At 40.5% G+C, this 19,889-nt stretch overlaps 1 protein-coding gene and 1 long non-coding RNA gene across 1 annotated transcript; both read right to left on the bottom strand.

Moving 5' to 3' along the window:
- Erich1 (glutamate-rich 1) overlaps positions 1-19,889 on the bottom strand; it is a gene marked incomplete at its 5' end in the record, with an annotated part of 52,793,804 nt that overhangs the window by 28,858,588 nt on the left and 23,915,327 nt on the right.
- On the bottom strand, positions 9,750-16,793 carry LOC148000567 (uncharacterized). Its single transcript, XR_015640376.1, has 3 exons — positions 16,592-16,793; positions 11,302-11,375; positions 9,750-10,843 (listed from the first exon to the last, which is right to left on the bottom strand). It is a non-coding gene; the product is annotated as an uncharacterized LOC148000567 (long non-coding RNA).

Raw genomic sequence — 19,889 nt, 5'->3', positions numbered from 1 at the left:
CTACATAGTGAGATTGTATCAGAAGGAGGAGGAGGAGGAGGAGGAGGAGGAGGAGGAGGAGGAGGAGGAGGAGGAGGAGGAGGAGGAGGAGGAGGAGGAAAGGAGAGAAGAGGAGGCAGCAAGAAGCAGTAGTGTTGGAGAATATTATCTTTGGCAGTATATCACTAAAATTTTAACTCAGATTTTAAGGAAGACATAAAAGCATATTAACACATTTTTAAAATGCTCTTTTCTATATAAATCACAGGAAAGAAAGAAGTATTTAGCTAATTCTGATGTTTAGATAATCTATTTAGAAGATGTTTGTACAATGGGTCTGTGTTATGCCATGTGTCTGTTTTACTAATGGGCTATTATTTCACATTTTCTTGATTTCTTATTAATTAATTAATTCACTCATTTATTTATCTATTTTCTTTAAAGTTGAACAGGGAGGATTCAATGGGTTGTTTTTAACCGTAAAACTCAGATTTCAAATAATTGTACTACATAAATGTTCTAAGTGACTGAATGTTAACATCACATACTGCTTATCTCACTGTTTGCCTTCATACAAATTGTCAGCAAACACACCCACATTTTTCCATGCTAAGGAGTTTATAATCCCTTTTAGAAAATACTAGCAATTATTTTAATTTTATTTTCATAAAAGTTATTTAAAATATATAAATTTATGACTACAATACAATTCAGATAAATAACCTCAGACAGCATTAAAAGTTCTTAGCTGTGAGTAATTGGGTGATATATATATACATATATATTATATAAATATATATATTATATATGGTTCTATATATATAATAGTCCTTTGGAATTTTAAAAATATTTAGGCCAACATTTGCCATAACCTTTTCTGAGCTCAGATGTGTTAGTTATGGTTCTATTGCTGTGAAGAGACACCATGACCAAGGCACGATAAAAGGAAAACATTTAATTGGGACTGGCTTAAAGTTTTAGGTATTTAGTGTCGGCAATTTAGTCCATTATCATCATGACAGAAAGCATGGTAGTGTGCAGGTAAATATGGCAGTCGAGAGAGTGCTGAGAGGTCTACATCTTGATCCACAGGCATCAGAAGAAGAATGTCTTCAAAAGGTAAGCAGGAGGAGGCTCTGATTCCATAATGGGCACAGCTTGAGACCTCAAAGCTCACCTCCACAGTAGCACACTTCCTTCAACAAGTCCACATGTATCCAGTAAGGTCACATCTCCTAACAGTGCACTTCCTGTTGGCCAAGCATTCAAACACATATATCTATGGGGGCCATTTCTATTCTACCCACAACAGTGCACACCTATAATCCCAGCATTTGGAGGCAGGCAGGTCAGGAGTTCAAAATTATTGTTGGAGAAGACTCACAAGAGACTTTGTATCAAAAGCAAATAAACAAACAAAAAACTGAAATAAAATAAATAGAAGTTTTTCTTTAATAATTTTGGTAAGGCAAAGGTGAGAAAAATATGATTTGGAAAAGATAGGATACACAGGGTATGTATTCTAAAAATATAGTTCTATATTAAACAGTAAGCATGGCATATTCTGCCTGACTAAGGAAATTCTAAGGTAATTTCTTTAAGAAAATAAGTAACACAATTTATCTATCTTCTTTTATGATCTTGAAATTACAAATATTTTGTGAAAGATAAACACCAGACTCGCCTCAACAACACAGATATCTGTGAGAATTTTCACAGGCAATTTCACCACAGCACTCACTACCTATTGGATTATCCTTGCTGTCTACAGTAGATGTGGTCCCTGCTTATAGTCACCAGAGCAGATTCCCTCACAGGTACTTTTAATTGGCACACATTTTTTTCTACATGCTTGTAAGGATACAATGTAACGCTTTGAGGTATACATATTATATACATACTATATATTTATATATAATATAATAATTATAGCATTATATTACATATTGTAAATAACATAAATATATGATACACACACATATATATGCTAGTGATATAGTCACTATAAAGAAATGATTAAAATGTAATATAAACATTGATATCTTTGATTACCTAAATTACATTCTTTTTTTTTTTTTTTTTTTTTTTTTTTGGAGCTGGGGACCGAACCCAGGGCCTTGCACTTGATAGGCAAGCGCTCTACCACTGAGCTAAATCCCCAACCCCCTAAATTACATTCTTATAACGAAATGTTTGATATCTTTCTTTCTCCCTCTTTCTCTCTCTTCTTTCATACACACACACACACACACACACACACACACACACACACTGAACAAATTTCCAAGCAGTTTCTGCCTTCTAGTACATTTATCCCACATTTCTAAACAGGTCAACTTCCTCTCTATAATTCACATATGCACACTTATTCTGGTAGAGCTGCCTTTCCTGTCCTTTTGATTCTTCTTTTATCATTATCTTGACCTGTGACCCATCTTCATCGTCTCCTGGTTTTTTCCTAAATTGTTTCAAGTTATTGACTAATAATAACACTCCCACCACTTCAAGATAATTGCCTCTGCAGTCTCACAGCCCTGATCATTTCAAGTTTTGAATAGGTTTCGAGTAAGACTTTCAGAGCTGGACTCTCCAACCTCCATATGAATCCAGCTTGGATTTGCTTAGATAACAAGCTGGTCTTGGGGCTGGAAAGGTGGCTCAGCTGTTAAGAGTACCTCCTGTTGTTCCAGAGAACAGGAGTTAGGGTCCCTCTCCCCATATCCTGTAGTTTATAACTGCAAGTCACTCTAGCTCCAGGGGATCTGACACCTTTCTTCTGATCTCAGAGGGTACCCATATACATGTGTTATAAATTCACATACACAAACAGACACATACATACATGTGTGCTTACATATAGACATGTACATACACACATGCACACATCCCATACACATGCATACACATACATACACACACATGCATATACATGCATATACACATATGTATACACACAAACATAGAAATAAAAAAAGTTTAAAAAATCTGGTCTTGAACTTACTAAAAAAAAAAAAATAAACCCCTATTGCCCTATGTGTGTTGGTTATTGACTAGGGTCCCTAAACATGATGGGTAGATCTATTATAATTGAAAAATTAGGATCTATCTAACCTATTCTCTTTCTTTGAAGCATGAGCGTTTGTTCACCTGTCATCCCTACCAGTGCTCATCAATCTTTGTCGGCATCCTGATTGCTCTAGATAGTTCCAACCTTCCTAACTGTCCAGTATGTAACCATTTGTTGAATGATCATTGAGTAAATGAGTGGATTCGTTTACAGTCATAAAGGTGATGCTAAGCCATCAAGGTGAATTACTGTTGGACTCTTACATGGTACTGGACTCAAGCACGAACAAATCTGCTAACTGAGATAGGATTGCTAATACAGTTCTTCAGCTCACATTTGTAACCCTGAATATCAAACCCTGGATCAACTATGAGTTTAACTCTGTGAATTCCTGGGGGTGTAGTTAGTTCGGTTGCTTCTTAAATGGATTTTAAACTCAGTGTTTCTCAAAATGAAAAAAAAAATCTTCAATTGTGATTGAATCTCCACTTTAAAATGAAAGAGATTCAACATCCCTGTGCGCGCTTCATAAAGAAGTGAGATAGGACAGATCCTGAGAACTACCACCATTTTTTTCTCATCAGATGACCACTGCTAACCTTTAATCTTCCAATGACCAGTCTCTATCCTGTTGAGCTTGGATCATACACAAGATCTGTCCATGGGATCAGCTATTGCTGATCTGTCCACTGTTTATGGAATCTGGGATTGGTTGTGTAACACTCTACCATCTCTTTATAACAAGAGCATCTTACGTGTATCCCTTGGTCTGAAGCGGACAGCCCTGCATCGTGTCAGTACACCATCAACGAAAGGTACTGTAGCCTCCCTTAGCTGTAGTCTCCCTTAGCTCTAAAAGCATCTGTCCAGCTGAAATACCAGCAGAATAGAATTCCTTTCAGGACCAAGGCAGAACTATTATTTTTGCACAGCTCAATTAAACATACCCTAGCCAAGAGTGGTTCAGAATATTACCATTAAATATATCGTGCAAAATGCTGTATGGCTGTATAGACATAGTAACGTTTAGATTTATGTTCCATGCGGTTTTACTAAATTTCACAATACTTTGCTCTACAGTGAAGCTCGCAGCATCCAGGCAACATTCTCCTCCCCTGACCTGAAGACATGGATTCTGGTGAGCCCCATGCTGACCTGACACGTCTCACACAAATCTCCATTTTACTTCCTCTACATCTTTGTTCTTTTCTCATGGGTACAGATGACATCATAAAGCTAACATGGGATTTGCTGCCAGAAGTGTATACTTTTGGCTCTTTTAGCCTTTTTATGTTTATTTTGCCATTTATTCATTTGAGCAATACTGTCTTTGAAACACCAAGAAATGATTCCTTCCCCACCCAGTTTTTTACCAACTGACCAGACATGGTTGTCTTAAATTCCCCATGCATTCAATTAGATGGATCACTCTACTTTGAGCATAAATCTTAACACATCAGTGCCTTAACATACATGGGGATTTTTGTTGGATGTGATGCAAGTAGACAGATTAACAGAACCTTGGCTACTTTGTCCTATTTTCAAGCATAAATAACAGGTTAGTAAAAGAATATGCATCCAAATTGCAAGATGAGGTATTTGCCCAAGAGTCATGATATTGTCATCAACTTATTTAGATAGACTATTGGCCCTGTCCTTAAATCATTACATTGTTATCTTTTTAAATTCTAGTGTATTGGCTTTAACACAGGGACATTTGTGCTCTCTGACTTTATTTTACTCATGGCTACATGGAAAATGATTCAGGCTATGTCTCCCTTAGCCTTCCACACTTCCATTTCCTACAGAAGATTAAGAAAGGCCTTCCCAATGTTCAATAACACACAATAGCTTGGACATTAAGAGAGGGCTCCTTGAATTACTGAACTATTGCCATGTGGTAAAATTTCCCTTGCTACATATTCAGTGTTTGTAGAGAAGGGCATCGTGGCATGCTGGGGACAGCTGAGAGCAGTGAATCAACGCTATGCAACTACTCCCCAGTGACGCATGCCATCGCCTTTCAAAGAAGGACTGGGTCTCTGAAGCATCTTCTACAGATTTTGACCTTAGTTGCTAGGCAGGTACTACAGGTGTGTGCTGAAGAGAGGGTAATGACGACTCCACAGTCACAGAGCACCACAGAGTCGTAAGCAAAAGAATGACAAATTGAAATGGAAGGAAAGGGAATTTTATATCTTAAAACCCAGTTTCTATCTATTCAGATAAAACTACATGACTTTGTAGCCATGACACATCTCACATATGATGTTGTTCTGTGAGTGGAACTGTACCTGTGTTTCAGAACTTGAAGTAACTTGGGTAATTTCCATTCTTTAAAGTTTCATCTTATCAGCTTATGGGGGTTCTAGTTGAACTCCATATGATCTCTCGGGCAACCTTTTCTGGCATCTTTCCTTTTTCTGAGTTTTCATCTTGCAGTTTCTTGTAATTATTTGGGGTGTCAAGGCCTACCCTTTCATTACTGCCAGAACTTGCCCTTGGCACTCAAAGTTAGCTTTTGATGTTGATGTCCTTGATGAAAGGAAAACAACCTTGCTGGCATTTCCTTTCCTTGCCTCTGATCTGTATTTCCAGCCCACAGAGGTCAGTGCACACGACCGCACGTTCCAGCTTTGAATGCCACTTCAAGACACAATCCATGTTCTGTGTGAGGGCTTTAGTACAACCATCAACAACATTGCCTGGATTACAGCTACATTTTACACTGCTCACACCTGTAATGAGCCTATTAATTCTTGAATCTGCTGAATATGCTCACGGCCACCAATTTGTCTAAATCCGGGAGTCAGTATCTAATGAAGATCCATCAATGCATAAAATATCCCCCTATTTTAAGGCCTTTCCTTTTGTATGAATAAATTGGAATCTGCTTTCTCCTCCTAACATATTCCATTAAAAAATCACCATGGGCTCCTATCACTTACCCATTTGTAGTACATGATATCATTGTGCCTAGCACAAAGATTTTAAATGAGCACTCTCTCTCCCTCTCTCTCTCTCTCTCTCAGCCAATGCTCCATTTTTATAAAGGAATAGTTACATATTAGTAATGCATAATAATATATTAGAGTCCCTCTAACTGAGCCTTCCTTATGAGTCTTCTTTCTTAATTTTAATCCAAATGTAGTTTTATGATATGAGTTTGTGACCAAATGTTTCCAATAATATTATTTTTAATAGAACATAATGACTTTGGCTGGGAAGATACACATTTGAAAGCTAACTATATTTTTGCTAAAATCAAACAAAACCTTATAATTTGCCTACATCTTACTTCTCCAAAAAGATGTGTGTGAAACTGCTATCTTAGTTACGGTTTTATTGTTGTGAAGAGACACCATGACCAAAACAAGTCTTAAAAAAGAAGACATTTAATTGGAACTGGCTTACAGTTTCAGAGGTTTAGTCTATTACCATTATGGTGAGAAGTATGACAGAGTACAGGCAGACATGGTGATGGAAAAGAAGCTTAGAATTCTACATCTTTATCCATAGGCAGCAGGAGACTATGTGTACCTTGGGGTCATGTGGAAGGGAATTGCTCAGACACAAGCAATGAATTCAGAAAAGGCTGTACATCCAAGAGAACTTAAGAACTTTGACCTTGGTTAGGTGGCTTTGCCTCATTGACATCATGATTTGCCCTGGCATTCACAAGAGCTAGTTTTAAGACAGAAGAATTTGATCTATAGATAGCCTATGGTCCACATTCACTCTTCTTCTGGATCTTGGATTTTTGAAAGCCCACAACTAAGTCACATTCTATCAAGTCTACAGTGAAGAGATCACTGTACAGAAAGGAAAGCAGACGCTGTAAGTAGGAGGTGTTCTCTAGATCCTACCACTTACTAAGGAGCTATTAGCAGTTTATGGCTAATGGGGAAGGGAGAACCATTCTTCTTTGAGGGTGTGATCATTAGCAGGTGTCCCATGGTCCAGTGGTTAGTCTCACAACCATGCAAGAATGGACAGCACTAATTGGACAGAGTGAGTTATTAAAAGAAAATGTAGTTGGAAGGGGGTATATTGAGGGGATATGGAGGGAGCTGAAGGGAGTTATGGGAATTAGGAGGCATATATAGATCTCGGCCTGTTCCTAGCTCACCAAGTGATTACTGCCTTCTTCAGGCAGATGCTAGACTGGCAGGAGGTAGTCTCCAGGCCCCCTTCATTCCCTGGCAGTTGGTGATTTTCAAGTCATGGTGATGCATGCTGTAGCAGTGGGGTGCCATTTCTGGGATGACTGTGTGTTTTGTTCCCTTAATAGGGACCTCAGCAGCAGTCCTGTTTGGCATCAGCTGGGCTGTGTCAGCACAATGAAGCTGATTGGCTGAGCCTCAAAAGCAGACCCTAGAGAGAGATTGATTCTGACAGGGAAATAATTAACGGGGGAAATTGGTGCCTTGCATGGTAAGACATCTGCACACTTGTGATGCTCCTGGTCAAGTCTCCAGGATAACATGTGCTTTAACGAGTAAGGACAGAAATGCCCTAGGTTAAAGCCATTCATGAAATTTAAAAAAAAAGGATGAAAGAAAAAAGAAAAGAAAAGACATGCAGATTATACACAGACAAGAAAAACATTTTAATTTTTAAAAGACTAATTCCTTATACATTTTATATTTGGAGCCAAGTGCTTTGTTGGAAAATTAGTCAGGCTTTAATTTAAATGTTATGCAAATACACGAGCAGCCTGAAGCAGTTGGCTAGGTTACTCCCACTTTCTCCAATACCTCGTGCCAACATTTTTTTTCTGCATTGGTCCTTTTGCTCTTTCTTTCTTGTATTTTCTACTTTATATGTCCACATCCTTTTTTAGCCATTTAAAAATATGTATATTTCCATAATTCAGCCAAGCCCTGACTTGTCATCCATGAATATGGTACCAAGTGAATCCAGTCTCTCAGTATCAGTGAAAACATGGAAGACTTCTGAACATCAGCCCTGTTGGTGCATGTGTGCCACCATCAAACTTGGCCTCTGGTGCTTCATCCTTCATTTGGTAGAGGCTGCTGCCTCTGGTGAATTGCAAGCTGCCCATCCAGATTCGAGCAAGCTCTATTTGGCATCAGTCCCATCATCTGAGGGCAGGGCAGCACCAGAGAGCCACATCCTAAGGACAGCAGCTTCTCTCTGCATTCCCCTCCCTCATGGTACACAGAAGTCACGGTTTCTTCTAATCTGTGGATCCTGATCCTGACCCTTTTGTTCCTGTCCCTCTACATCCATCATCCTTCGAAAACCCAAGACAGTCAGTCGTGTCGTTAGCTCCGCCCTTTGTGGCAGCTCCATATTTAATATTGGTCACAAGGCCAGGAACCAATATGTGTTAATAGCTCCAAATATCAACTTGTCAACCTATCTGAGCCAGAGAAGAATGTGTTAGGAATTTCTCTCATTCTTGCTTTTAGATACTGTAGTTATCCTTTTACATTCTCTCTCTTTCTCTTTTTGGATTGCGGCAAACTATAAACTATATAAAAATTAACCATGGTAACCATACTTTCACTGGAATGAAACATTCACACCAGTGACTCAGCACCGTCTGTCTCCAGTGCCCTTTATGTTCCCAAACTCACACCCTAGTTCCACTGAGTGTTGCGTTTCTTTACTCCCACCTCCCCAATGCCTCTGCCTCTAGCATTTGACTCCTTTGAGTTCCTGGTATAACCAGAGTGATACAATATTTGTTCTTGTGTGACTGACTTGAGTTCCTCAAGATTCAACCATGTTTGTAGCACGTGTCACGACTGATTCCCCTTTGGAAGGCTGAATATTCACCCATGAATAAACACACTTATGAATATTTATAGTATCCGTGTATTTACATACTTATGCATATGTATATGTCATCCTAATAGCTGACTCATCTCTCAGCGGACACAGGGTTGCTTCCATTTGTCATCTATTATAAATGGCATTGCTATGAGCATCAGCATACCGCCGAAATCTTCCTAATTACAGGAAAGCTTTACTTAAGAGGAAATGCTATAGAGCTGTTTGAATAGACATTTCTGCTCGTGTCTCATCTTTGCCTATTAAGGATGGATGGCCCAGTCCTACATGACAGATAAAGTCAAGGTTTGCTGTGGCTGTCAATTTCCTTTCAGTCCTTATTCTTCTGTATACACAATTAATTTTTTAGCAAATGAATGTTTTAGTTTATACTGCTTCATTAGGGTGGCTGATCAAAAATAAGAATAAAATGTTTTGTGTATTTTTTGCAAGACAGAGATAACAAAGTAGGGTGAAATAGATGATAGATAGATAGATAGATAGATAGATAGATAGATAGATAGATAGATAGATAATGTTGACTGGGTAGGGAGGTGGGGACAATCTGCAAGGAGTTGGGGGAAGAGAAATATGAACAAAATATATTGTGGACCAGAACTTAAAGGAAAAGTAGTGGAACCCATGTAGTAAAACATGTAAAGTATGAAGTAGGTCAAAGCAAAAAAAGGAAAGAAAGAAGGGAAGAAAGAAATGCCATCTAAAATTACATAAAAATATAACATAAAAGTGGTTCCTCATAGATTTTTTTTTGGAAACTCATTTTTTGCTTATTGGTCCAGTCACACTAGCAGGTATGAACTGTAGACTCGTGGGGTTTTAGACCTGGAAGTACTCTTGGTAACAGCTTGTCTTAATGCCTTAGTTTGTAACAAGCAAGTCTGGGCAGTTATCAAGATTTGTTTTTATTCTGTTCATCTATTCAACCACCTGTACCACACTGTGTCTCAGAAGCTGCTTTTGTCCCTGGCCTCACACTGCTTTGCCCATCCCCTTTCAGCAAAGAAAAAACAAAGGCAGCAAAGGCATTGAAATGCAACAGGCCAGTGAGAGAAATACTGAAAGAGCTATAAATCATATTTAGGGGCACTTGTGTGCACGATGTGGTGATGAGCACTTCTGTGAGGTTCTGAGGGTCAGTGGGAGCGGAGGGAGCTCCGGGTTACATCTATCAGGGCGAAATGAAAGATTTCCTGCCAGAGTGTTTCTTGTGGCAAACTTCCAAGGAAGTGCATGTCCTCCAGGGCAGAAATGAGAAAATTGGGGGTAGGCATGGGAGGGAGCATGTTCTCGGGAGTGACAACCACATATGTGGAGGAAGGCTTAAAGGGCTCCATGAAGCCACGGAGTCACTCTTGGTTATACCATAGGATCCTTGGCTACAGCACCTGAACCATAACATATCGTGCCATGCTCAGTTATGCTGAGGAGGCAAGGAAACAATCTGTAGATGTGAAGTTCCCAGTCACTGGACCACGGTGAATTCCATAAGCAATAATAATAATATTAGCAACCTTTGTATTGCAAAGTTTTCCATGCAGGCTGAGGTAAACTGAAAAGACTTACTTCTGTAGAAAGTGCATAGCATTAGGAGAATGCATAAAGAGAATACACATACATTTAAAAACCCAGCCCAGAAAAATCGTGTCTTGATTGGAATGGCAGAAGTCAGGAAACTGAGTACATTTAGGGGGTGTGCTTATTACTGTTGCATGGCTATGACTCAAACACCGGAGAGAACCACCTAATGGAATTCTGCTTTTGACCCATGGCTTTCGTGGGTTCAGTCAATTGTCCTCAGCCCCATCAGTTCCGTGCCTGCGCCCAGACCCATCATCATGGCAGTGAAGAGCTGGAGGAGGAGGAGCTTGACCTCATGATGGACAGGAAGCAGAGAACTGGGATAACCGTCAAAGCACACCACCAGGGACCTACTTCCTCCAGTTCGTTTCCACGTCCTGAAGCTTCCAGAATTTCCAGCTGAAGAAACAATTAATCAAGACATGAATTTGAGAGGAACATAGTCGTAGGAGATAACTGACATCTGGACAGGTGACATATGAATCAAGAAAGCCTTTTAAAATCTGATGAAATGGGGGATGGGAGAGACTACAGTGGGAGGAGGATGAAAAAAAAAAAGGTAAACACCTAGAACCTTGTACTTTCCGATGGCGAATTTGGATGAGTAGATGGTACCAGCAGACACCACAGTAGAAATGCTTTACTGGCCCTGGAGTCAGTCATGAGTGGGGAGAAGGACTCATAGAATGAAAGTGGGTTCCCTGCGCAGTATTCTTTTCTCTTAACTGGCCCTCATTATGTTTTTTAGTACAGAGGAAGGTGACGACCAATCAGTTACAGATACTTGCTGTGAGAAGTTAGCTAGAGCACGGTACTGAGAGGAGATCAGAGTTAAGAGCTAAGTCCGGAAACCTCACCTTGGAAGGAAGGGTCATATGCTTCACCTCTGTGATTGCAGGGAAATAGCCCAGATGCTGTAAAGACACAGGTTCTAAAGGAAGAAGGCAGAGATTCCAGTTTAACCTCAGTCTCCCTCTGAGGCTTCAGAACAAGTGGTAGGCGTCCTAGATTCATTACAAAGCTTTGACAAACATCATGACCACAAACAGCTTAGACGACGGAAGGGTTTATTACAGCTTACAGCTTACAATCCATCTTTGATAGAAGTCAAAGCATGAACTTAAGGCAGGACTGCTTGCTAATCTATACAACATTTCCTCCAACCTTGGAACTCACTCAGCCAATTTGGTACAGCAGAAACCGTAGAGGGTACTGCTTGCTAATGGGATCACTCACTAACTTTCTTATACACCTCAGGATCCAAAGCAGCAGTTCTCAACCTTCCTAACAATGCAGTCCTTTAACACCATCCCTCATATTGTGCTGACCCTGAAGCATAAAATTATTTTCATTGCTACTTTATAACTTATGAATCATAATGCTAATTTCTTTGTTTTCCTATGGTCTTAGGTAGCTTCTGTGAAAAGGTTGTTTGATCTCCAGGTTGGGAAATTCTGGCTGGTCTAAGGGATATGCTGATCACAGTGGCCTGGGTCCTCCTATACTAATTAACAATCAAAATAATCTCCCACAGATGCTCTCGGGCTAATTTGATATCATCAGTTCCTCTCTCAGATGACTCTAGGCTGTGTCAAGTTGACAGTTAAAGGTCAATCAGGAAATGGGACTACATGCTTGACACAAAATTCAAGCCATGTATGGCAAGGCAGAGGGGAGTAGGTCAGTTAGCCCTACTCTGCTCCTGCTGCCACTTAAAACTAGCTTTAATTTATCCCATGAAATCACCTATCAAGAGACAGTTTTCAGATGTAACATTCTATGAGTGTTCTCTGTGTTATGTCTTATAATGGAGCTAGGCAATTCCCTCGTTGTGCTATTTAGTGTGGTGACAGTGACTGCTCAGACCAAAGTATGGGAAGCTTAGCCTTAAAGAAGTATCGGAGAGAGAGAGAGAGAGAGAGAGAGAGAGAGAGAGAGAGAGAGAGAGAGAGAGAGAGAGAGAGAGAGAGAGAATGAATCCCAGAACATCACAAGAAGAGCTTTTAGGATTCTGAAGAAGGCTCTAACCAAAAGTGAAAACACTGTGTGAGTTCCCTATGGATTCTATACAAATCTAGGGTCTTAAAGTGCACAAATTTCAAAACTCTTAAGTCTGGAATCAAAGAGTCAGCAGAACCACATGCCTGGAGTCTCTATAGAAGAGTCAGCACCTTGCTTCTTCTGGCCTTTGTGGCGTTGTTCCTTGCCTTGTGCCTGTATCATTTCTACTTTCTGCTTCCCTCCTTACTTTTCTTCCCTTCTTCTCTACATGTTAATCAAAACTCCCTTGGCCTCCCTATGAAGATCTACATGGTTTCATGGAGGGCCCATGCAAATCATCTAGACCTTTCTTCTAGCTAAGGTAGCATTCACAGGGTCAAAGATAACTGATCTTATCTTTGGGAGTCAAGACCAACACATGAGAGAATCATTATATCAGATCCCAGAAGAAAAGAATAAAATCTAAGCTGTCAGCTTCTACACAGTTCATTTTTATGGCGGAAATGTAGAGCATTTAACGGACACATGCAGAGTGACTAACCTGTAGTAATTTAGTAAAAAGCCAAGCAAAAAAGCAACTGGTTGTATTTAACAACTCAAGATGCAATCTTTGAAGAAGAAAAACAGGCCCATAACTGTGTAATTTTTTATCGAGGAGGTCAACAGCCATGCCTCAGTAATCTCCCAGAAAATTATCCTCCTTGCAATAACTGCAAAAAACTGCAAAAAAGAGTTTGCTAAAGTATGAGATTCCCCCTCACCTCAGGTTTTGCAGAAATTTCATGAAGCTGTGGTTTGTCAGTACAGTGAGCACCCTGTTTTACTGGGTTACAGTAGCTCCTTTGGCTGAAATGTTTAAAATAGTGTATTTCAAATCACCTGTGAAAATATTTTTCATGCCCCACAAAATATTTGGTTTATAAATCAGCGCTCCATGGTATGCATTCATAGTGTCAAACTCTTCAGTAGTCAAGGCCATCCTTTCAAATAGCCAGGAAGTTGAGATTTCTCCATCCTGAGCTACCCCATGGTTCATGGTCAAGCAGTGAGTTTTCAACACAGCAAACAAACCAAACTTGTCTGAGATTCAGAAGTGTATAAAAGAGGGAATTCTATTTCTTCAAACACTGTTGTTTTGCTTACTCAAAACCTCCTTGACATACAGGATGCTCTCTTCCCTGCAATCCACTAGAGGAAAGAAAGCTAGTGATTACCCTTCTTCCCTTGAACTGTAAGCATCTGTGAAGGTGGGTTTATGAATGTTCTCGACAACTGGGCTTTGTTCCATGGGCTGTTAGCCTTCTTTTGACTAGTGTCCCCTTGACCTGCAAGTGCCTCTCCTGCTTTTCACTGTGATTGTCCAGGTTTTGTTCCTGGCACACCCAACACACAACCTCTCAAGAGAGCCTTGTTCTGTCTTTGGCTGCCTAGAAGGGTCTCCCTGTTACACAGAATTCATTTCTCCCTTAGCTTCTAGCCTAACTTATTCCATTTGGGGAGAACCACTATATCCAACTCTCCATATGCATAGCATTAAGTCTCTGAAGGGAGAAATACCCGTCCTGTCACCATGTTTTATATAGACCTCTTCTTTCATCTAGTATGGCCTTGGCTTGGAGAAGGAGTATCTGGAAGTGGTGAAACAAACAAATGACTCAAAGTCCAATCACCATTGCTTGCAGATCAAAAGCCCAGTTTTTATTTACATATCAATTCAGTCATTACCCTAGGTTCCCTTTTGATTATCCCACGAATCAACATCCCATCATCCTAGGCCCTTGATTCTTAGAAAGAGACAGTAAGTATAAGCACAGACAATAAGATAGCTGGATGGGGCCCACCATGAAATTACTATTCTGACCAGGCCTGGACCTAAAGTAGCTCTGTTCCAGGCTGGCCAGGAATCCACCTGCCGTTGTTAGCATAAACAAAAGGCTTAGCTGGGTGGGATCTTGCCTTGTGACCACCACTCCCTAAATCCCTTAATATCTTTCTGACAAGCTGCCTCTGTTCCTTTAAGTCTGTGAAGCTCCTTATACAATGCATATTACGTTCTTATATTTTGCATAGTTGAAAATTACATATTTTCAGTGTTCTTTCCCACAGCTTTAAGGGTTGTCCTGAAGGTCACACCATTCTACCATTTTGCTGGAACATAAACATGCCCTTGCCTCTCAGACTGGTGCTGTCTCTGATTATCATGGAATCATTAACCTTGGCAGAGAGGACATTCCTCAAAGAAGGAACTGAAAACATACACATTATACAAACAAACTTTTCACCCACAGCAACCATGGTCACTCATGGAGGCCTGTCGTCTCCATCTCTGTCCCGCAGAAAGGAGCGACACCACGACGTTCTTCTCAAAGCAGTTTATTCAGGAACCTTTCTTTTTGTATGTAAGCAGCAATCTCTCTTTTCTTCCCTTCCTCTCTCCCCAGCCACCGAGCACACTCCCTTATATCCTCCCTCAACTCCGCCTCCTCAGTCCAGACTGTGTAATCTCAGTTCATAGGTCCATGTCACATGGCCTGATCTTGTGTCATGGTGTGTCTGCAATGGACGTGGCTAGTTTCAGGTGTGTAAAGAAGTCAGGTGCTAGTCATAAGACTTAGCTGTAGTCCTGGGCACCATCTTGGGACTGTCGCCATACCCGATTCCCACATCTCCCCCTTCTTTATGTTTTTGGCAGAGAGAATGTCTGTCTTAGGTTGTCCCCTGTAGCAATGTCCCTTACCGTCATCGAGAGACAAACAGCTTAGGTTTGATCCCTGTCTTAGGTTGGTGACATGCCCAGGGAGTCTTTGACTACTTTTTTAGCATGTCAAGCCACACTTGAGGAGACTGTCCGGTCTCCACCGCTGTAAAAGCCTGTATCATTAAGGCTTGAGTTCTGTGCTGATGAAACTGTATACAGCACATGCACCAAAAGGCCAGGATGCTAATAAGAATCAGGCATAGGGCAAGTCCAGCAAGTCTAGCCCATTCTTTTAGCCGCGAGGCAGCAGTGGCAATCCAATCAGCTAGTCCTCCAGCTAAGGACATGTCCACTCAGGTGGAGTTGATATGGACGATGGATTGTCTCAATTCTCGAACTAGTCTATCAAAATGTTGAGACCAATTTCCTGTAAGATACTGAGATATATTACAGGATAACTGAGCAGCACAACTGACATTCACAAATGGTATGGAGGTGACACACAGTCCTGAATATTTCCACTCACAACCCAATTGTATTAACTCCATCATAATATCTGCTTGTTCTTGGAGCAAATCGACCCTTTGATACAGCAGCAAAATTCCCGCTTTCAACTGACTATCAATATTACCCTGAACATCTAAAGCTTCTGCAACACCTGTGGATAAATTACTTACAGCTGTGGATAAATTACTTATAGCTGTCACAGTCTGTACTACGGAGGTAAGGGTTATGGCCGCAGCAATGGCTGCAGCGGCAGAAACTGCTATAGCAGTAACAATGGCTGTAGTAACATAAAAAACTCTCCAGATTTCCGGGTGTAAGCTATGTCCCTCTGCCCTGCCCCGAGCATACGGAGGCAGATGAGGTGGCCCCGGAGCTGATGGTTCTACCTTTAGTTTCACTTTCTCTAAGCTGTCGGCGATGTTTTCTAGATCGTCTTCCGACATTTCCCCCTCGCTAAAATTTCCTTCGGTCTCTAATTTTTGAGAACGTTTCTCCCTAACCTGATTCAGTGCCTCATTTCCCTTTTGGAGCTCCGCGCCACACCTTTCTTCATCCCCTATGTAATTTTTTACTAATTTCCACACTGGCAGCACTCTTTTTGGTAAAACCCCTTGTTCCTTGGCAAACCTCAAATCTTTCCCTAATTTCTTCCAACTGGGCATTGTAAGATGTCCTGTCACCAGAAACCATGGAGCAACCTGGTCCACTGTTTTTAAAAAATTCTCTACTATTTCTTTCTTTAGCCCAATCCCTTTTGCTTTTAACAAATCCTTGAGGGCTTGGCGAACTGTCTGAGCTGATGTTGAGTACCCCATTGTGCTTGGTGCGACTTGTCCCAAAACTGGGAACCTTATAGTCTCAGTCCGAGAGCTTTGCAACTTGTCTCAAAACCGGGAACCTTATAGTCTCAATCCGAGAGCTTTGCGACTTGTCCCACTTACCTGGGAACTTACCGGCTAGCCACCCTGACCTCGATGAGTTCTGAATGAAGGAGGAGGGTCCTCGTACGGGCCACCTCTTGTCGCTTCTGTCTCTGTCCCGCAGAAAGGAGCGACACCACGACGTTCTTCTCAAAGCAGTTTATTCAGGAACCTTTCTTTTTGTATGTAAGCAGCAATCTCTCTTTTCTTCCCTTCCTCTCTCCCCAGCCCCCGAGCACACTCCCTTATATCCTCCCTCAACTCCGCCTCCTCCGTCCAGACTGTGTAATCTCAGTTCATAGGTCCATGTCACATGGCCTGATCTTGTGTCATGGTGTGTCTGCACAGCTCTCACAATGGACGTGGCTAGTTTCAGGTGTGTAAAGAAGTCAGGTGCTAGTCATGAGACTTAGCTGTAGTCCTGGGCGCCATCTTGGGACTGTCGCCACACCCGCTCCCCACAGAGGCCCATGCCTTGCTGGCTCTGTTTCAGGGGCAGGAACCTTGTCATTCTGTCCCTTATATATGGCCAAGCAGTACTTGGCTTAGTGCATGCACCTTCATGGCCTTCCCTTGTTATAGGCATCATAATCCTTTCCATGCAGGTTCCCCATGACAAATTCCATGTCTACATTTGTCCCAAGTAATGGTGGAAAGAGTGGATCCAGGCTACATTACATCTCCAGCACACTTTCTGACAGAAGTGTAAGATGTCCTGGGTTTCATGGTCTCTATTTCTCAGCTCCCTTTAGAACAGTCTCCACCAGGGGATCTAAAACTCCTCAGATCTCAGTATGCACAGTATCTCAGTTCGTACACAATTTTTAATCTCTACCCCTGGACATTCTGCATTTTCTTGTAATCCATCACATTTGCTTGCAAACATTGTAGTTGACAACCTGTGGATTACTAAGGAGCCCAGAAACTTGGAAGAGGAGTAATGCTTAGTAATATGGCATTATTTTAGAGATAAAATACAAGTTGACAAAGTTCCCCCAGGTGCCTGTATATCAGATTAAAAGTTTCTGAACAGAATGTAATATACCTTATGGAAGCTCAGTGACTAAAACCTAATTTTTTTCTAAAACAGTATCTCAAAGGATGTAATAGAAATGGAGGAGGCCTCTGGGAAGCATAATTTGCTATTCATTAAGGTACTTTGTTTTCTCTACATAAATATAGAGGATGTTCTAGAAGAATACTAAACAAAGAGCCTTTCTTCTCTAAAAAATTTAAAGAGCATGATGAGAGGTTATAAAAATAATTGGTTGATTCTTGTTAATTTGAGTATATACATAATGATAGAGGGGGAAAAAAAGATGTAAGGAGACCTTGTGCAGTAACACATGGACCACTTTTGAATCTTCATTGGCAATGGACTTGAGCTCATAGATGGGGCCATGTCAATGGAGGTATCTTTAAGATGAACCTTGTACCATAGTAGTTGTCTAAGGTGATTTGTACGAGAATGTTCCCCATAGGCTTATAGGTTTGAATGCTTGGTAGAATTGTTTGGGAAGGATTAGTAAGTGTTGTTGGAGGAAGCGTGTCACTGGCCTTTGAGGTTTCAAAAGACTTGAGCCATTTCTGCCAGCTCTCTGTACCTCATGGTTGTGTTTCAAGATGTGAGCCATTGGCTACTACTCCAGAAGCATCCCTGCCTGCTTGCTGCAGGCTGCTGTGCTCCCAGCCATGATGCCAATGGCATCCTTTTGAAACTATAAACCCCAAATAAACTTTCCTTCTGTGGTTGCCTTGGTTGTAGTGTCTTTTCACAGCAATAGAGAAGTGGCTAAGACAGAGGCTCTACACATTCATATATTTTCTAGGGAGTCTCTTGTTTTGGTTAACTTTTGGTGTTTGCTTTGTGAGTTTCTAGTGGTGATAGTGTTTTGTTGCTATTTAGCTGACATTTTTTGCTTTTAGTGTTAGGGATAGAACACAGAGTCTCTTATGACAGCTAAGCATTCTACCACTAGGTTTACCTCTGTCCTCATTATACTCTTCACTGCCTTCAAATGCTTGTTAATCCTAGAGATTCCCAGGCTTCTGTGTCTTTTAGGAATAAAAGTGAAATTTCACTTTACCTCAGGCTGTGGAAATCACTTTGTTAAATTATCCATCCTCAACACCCAATGAAAAGTTAAAAACAAAATCTCATTACCAACTTCATAGTTTTCAAGACGCCAGTGAATGTTTCTAGTTATCTATTTGTAAATTCTACTCAGCTAGGTAACATTTTTCTTGGTCATCGACCTTTCTGTGTTTTGATTCATTTTTCTCTTACTCTCATTTCTAAGTGTACATTTTGAAATTCTTATATTTGCCACAGAAGTGAAGAACCAAATTGCTGACAGAGTCTTAACACTATTTGTAGTCTATAAATCTAGATAAATAGTCAATTAAAATTCCCCAAATCAAAACATAGAATATCACTCAAACATCCCTGTGGGATCAGTGACACTAACTCCAGGCAAAACACAATTTAGCATCTGTTCCCATGGATTTCCCCTTCCAGAAGATTCTTATAAATACCACCAAATAGTTGTATTATTATTTTTTTCTTTTTGGCTTGCAGAAGTACTTTTGAGAGATGATGTGGTAGCAATAGTCTATTAATTTTTAATGCTGACTAATATTCTTCTAGGTATATTATATTTCATCTACTGAGCAGTGAGAGAACATCTCAGTTGATCTTGATCAGGGTATTATAATGAATGTATGTTGAATGGGTTTCCATTTTACTGGGGTGAATAACTAGAGTCCTCCAACCCTTGAAATCTATAGAAACCTGTGGGGAGGCCTAAAAATTTTACTTCTAAATGACTTCATTTTATCTTGTCAGTGTATACAGAATTCTTTTCCTTAGAGATGATATTGAGTTATTTAAAAGAAGGTGTCTGGCTATGAACTGTTCTTGATCCATTTTTCTTGGAACACACTTTCTATCTCCGATTTCAAAGACCCATTCTTGTTACAAAAGTTTTATACGTAGAACATTCAGTGCCATAACTTTATTTGTCATTATTGTCCAGTCTTCATTCCTTCTCATTGCCACTTTTTTCCAGTCCTCTCTTCCTTCATGAACCTTTGGCTTTCCAGCTGCCAACATGGCAAAACTCACTTGAGACCCCGTCTTAATTACTGTTCTATTACTATGAAAAGTTACCATGACCGAGGCAAAAAAATAAAAATAAAAAATCTCTAGACAGTGGTATATGCCTTTAACCCCATCCTTGGGAGGCAGAGACAGGTAGATCTCTGAGTTCTAGATTGGCCTGGTCTAAGAGTGAATCCTAGGACAGTCAGGGTTACACAC

The sequence above is a fragment of the Rattus norvegicus genome, chromosome 16, assembly GCF_021556685.1.
Source record: "Rattus norvegicus strain SHRSP/BbbUtx chromosome 16, alternate assembly SHRSP_T2T, whole genome shotgun sequence".
Lineage (NCBI taxonomy): Eukaryota > Metazoa > Chordata > Mammalia > Rodentia > Muridae > Rattus > Rattus norvegicus.
The sequence above is the reverse complement of the archived record's forward strand: the minus strand, read 5'-3'. Positions and strand labels throughout refer to the sequence as shown.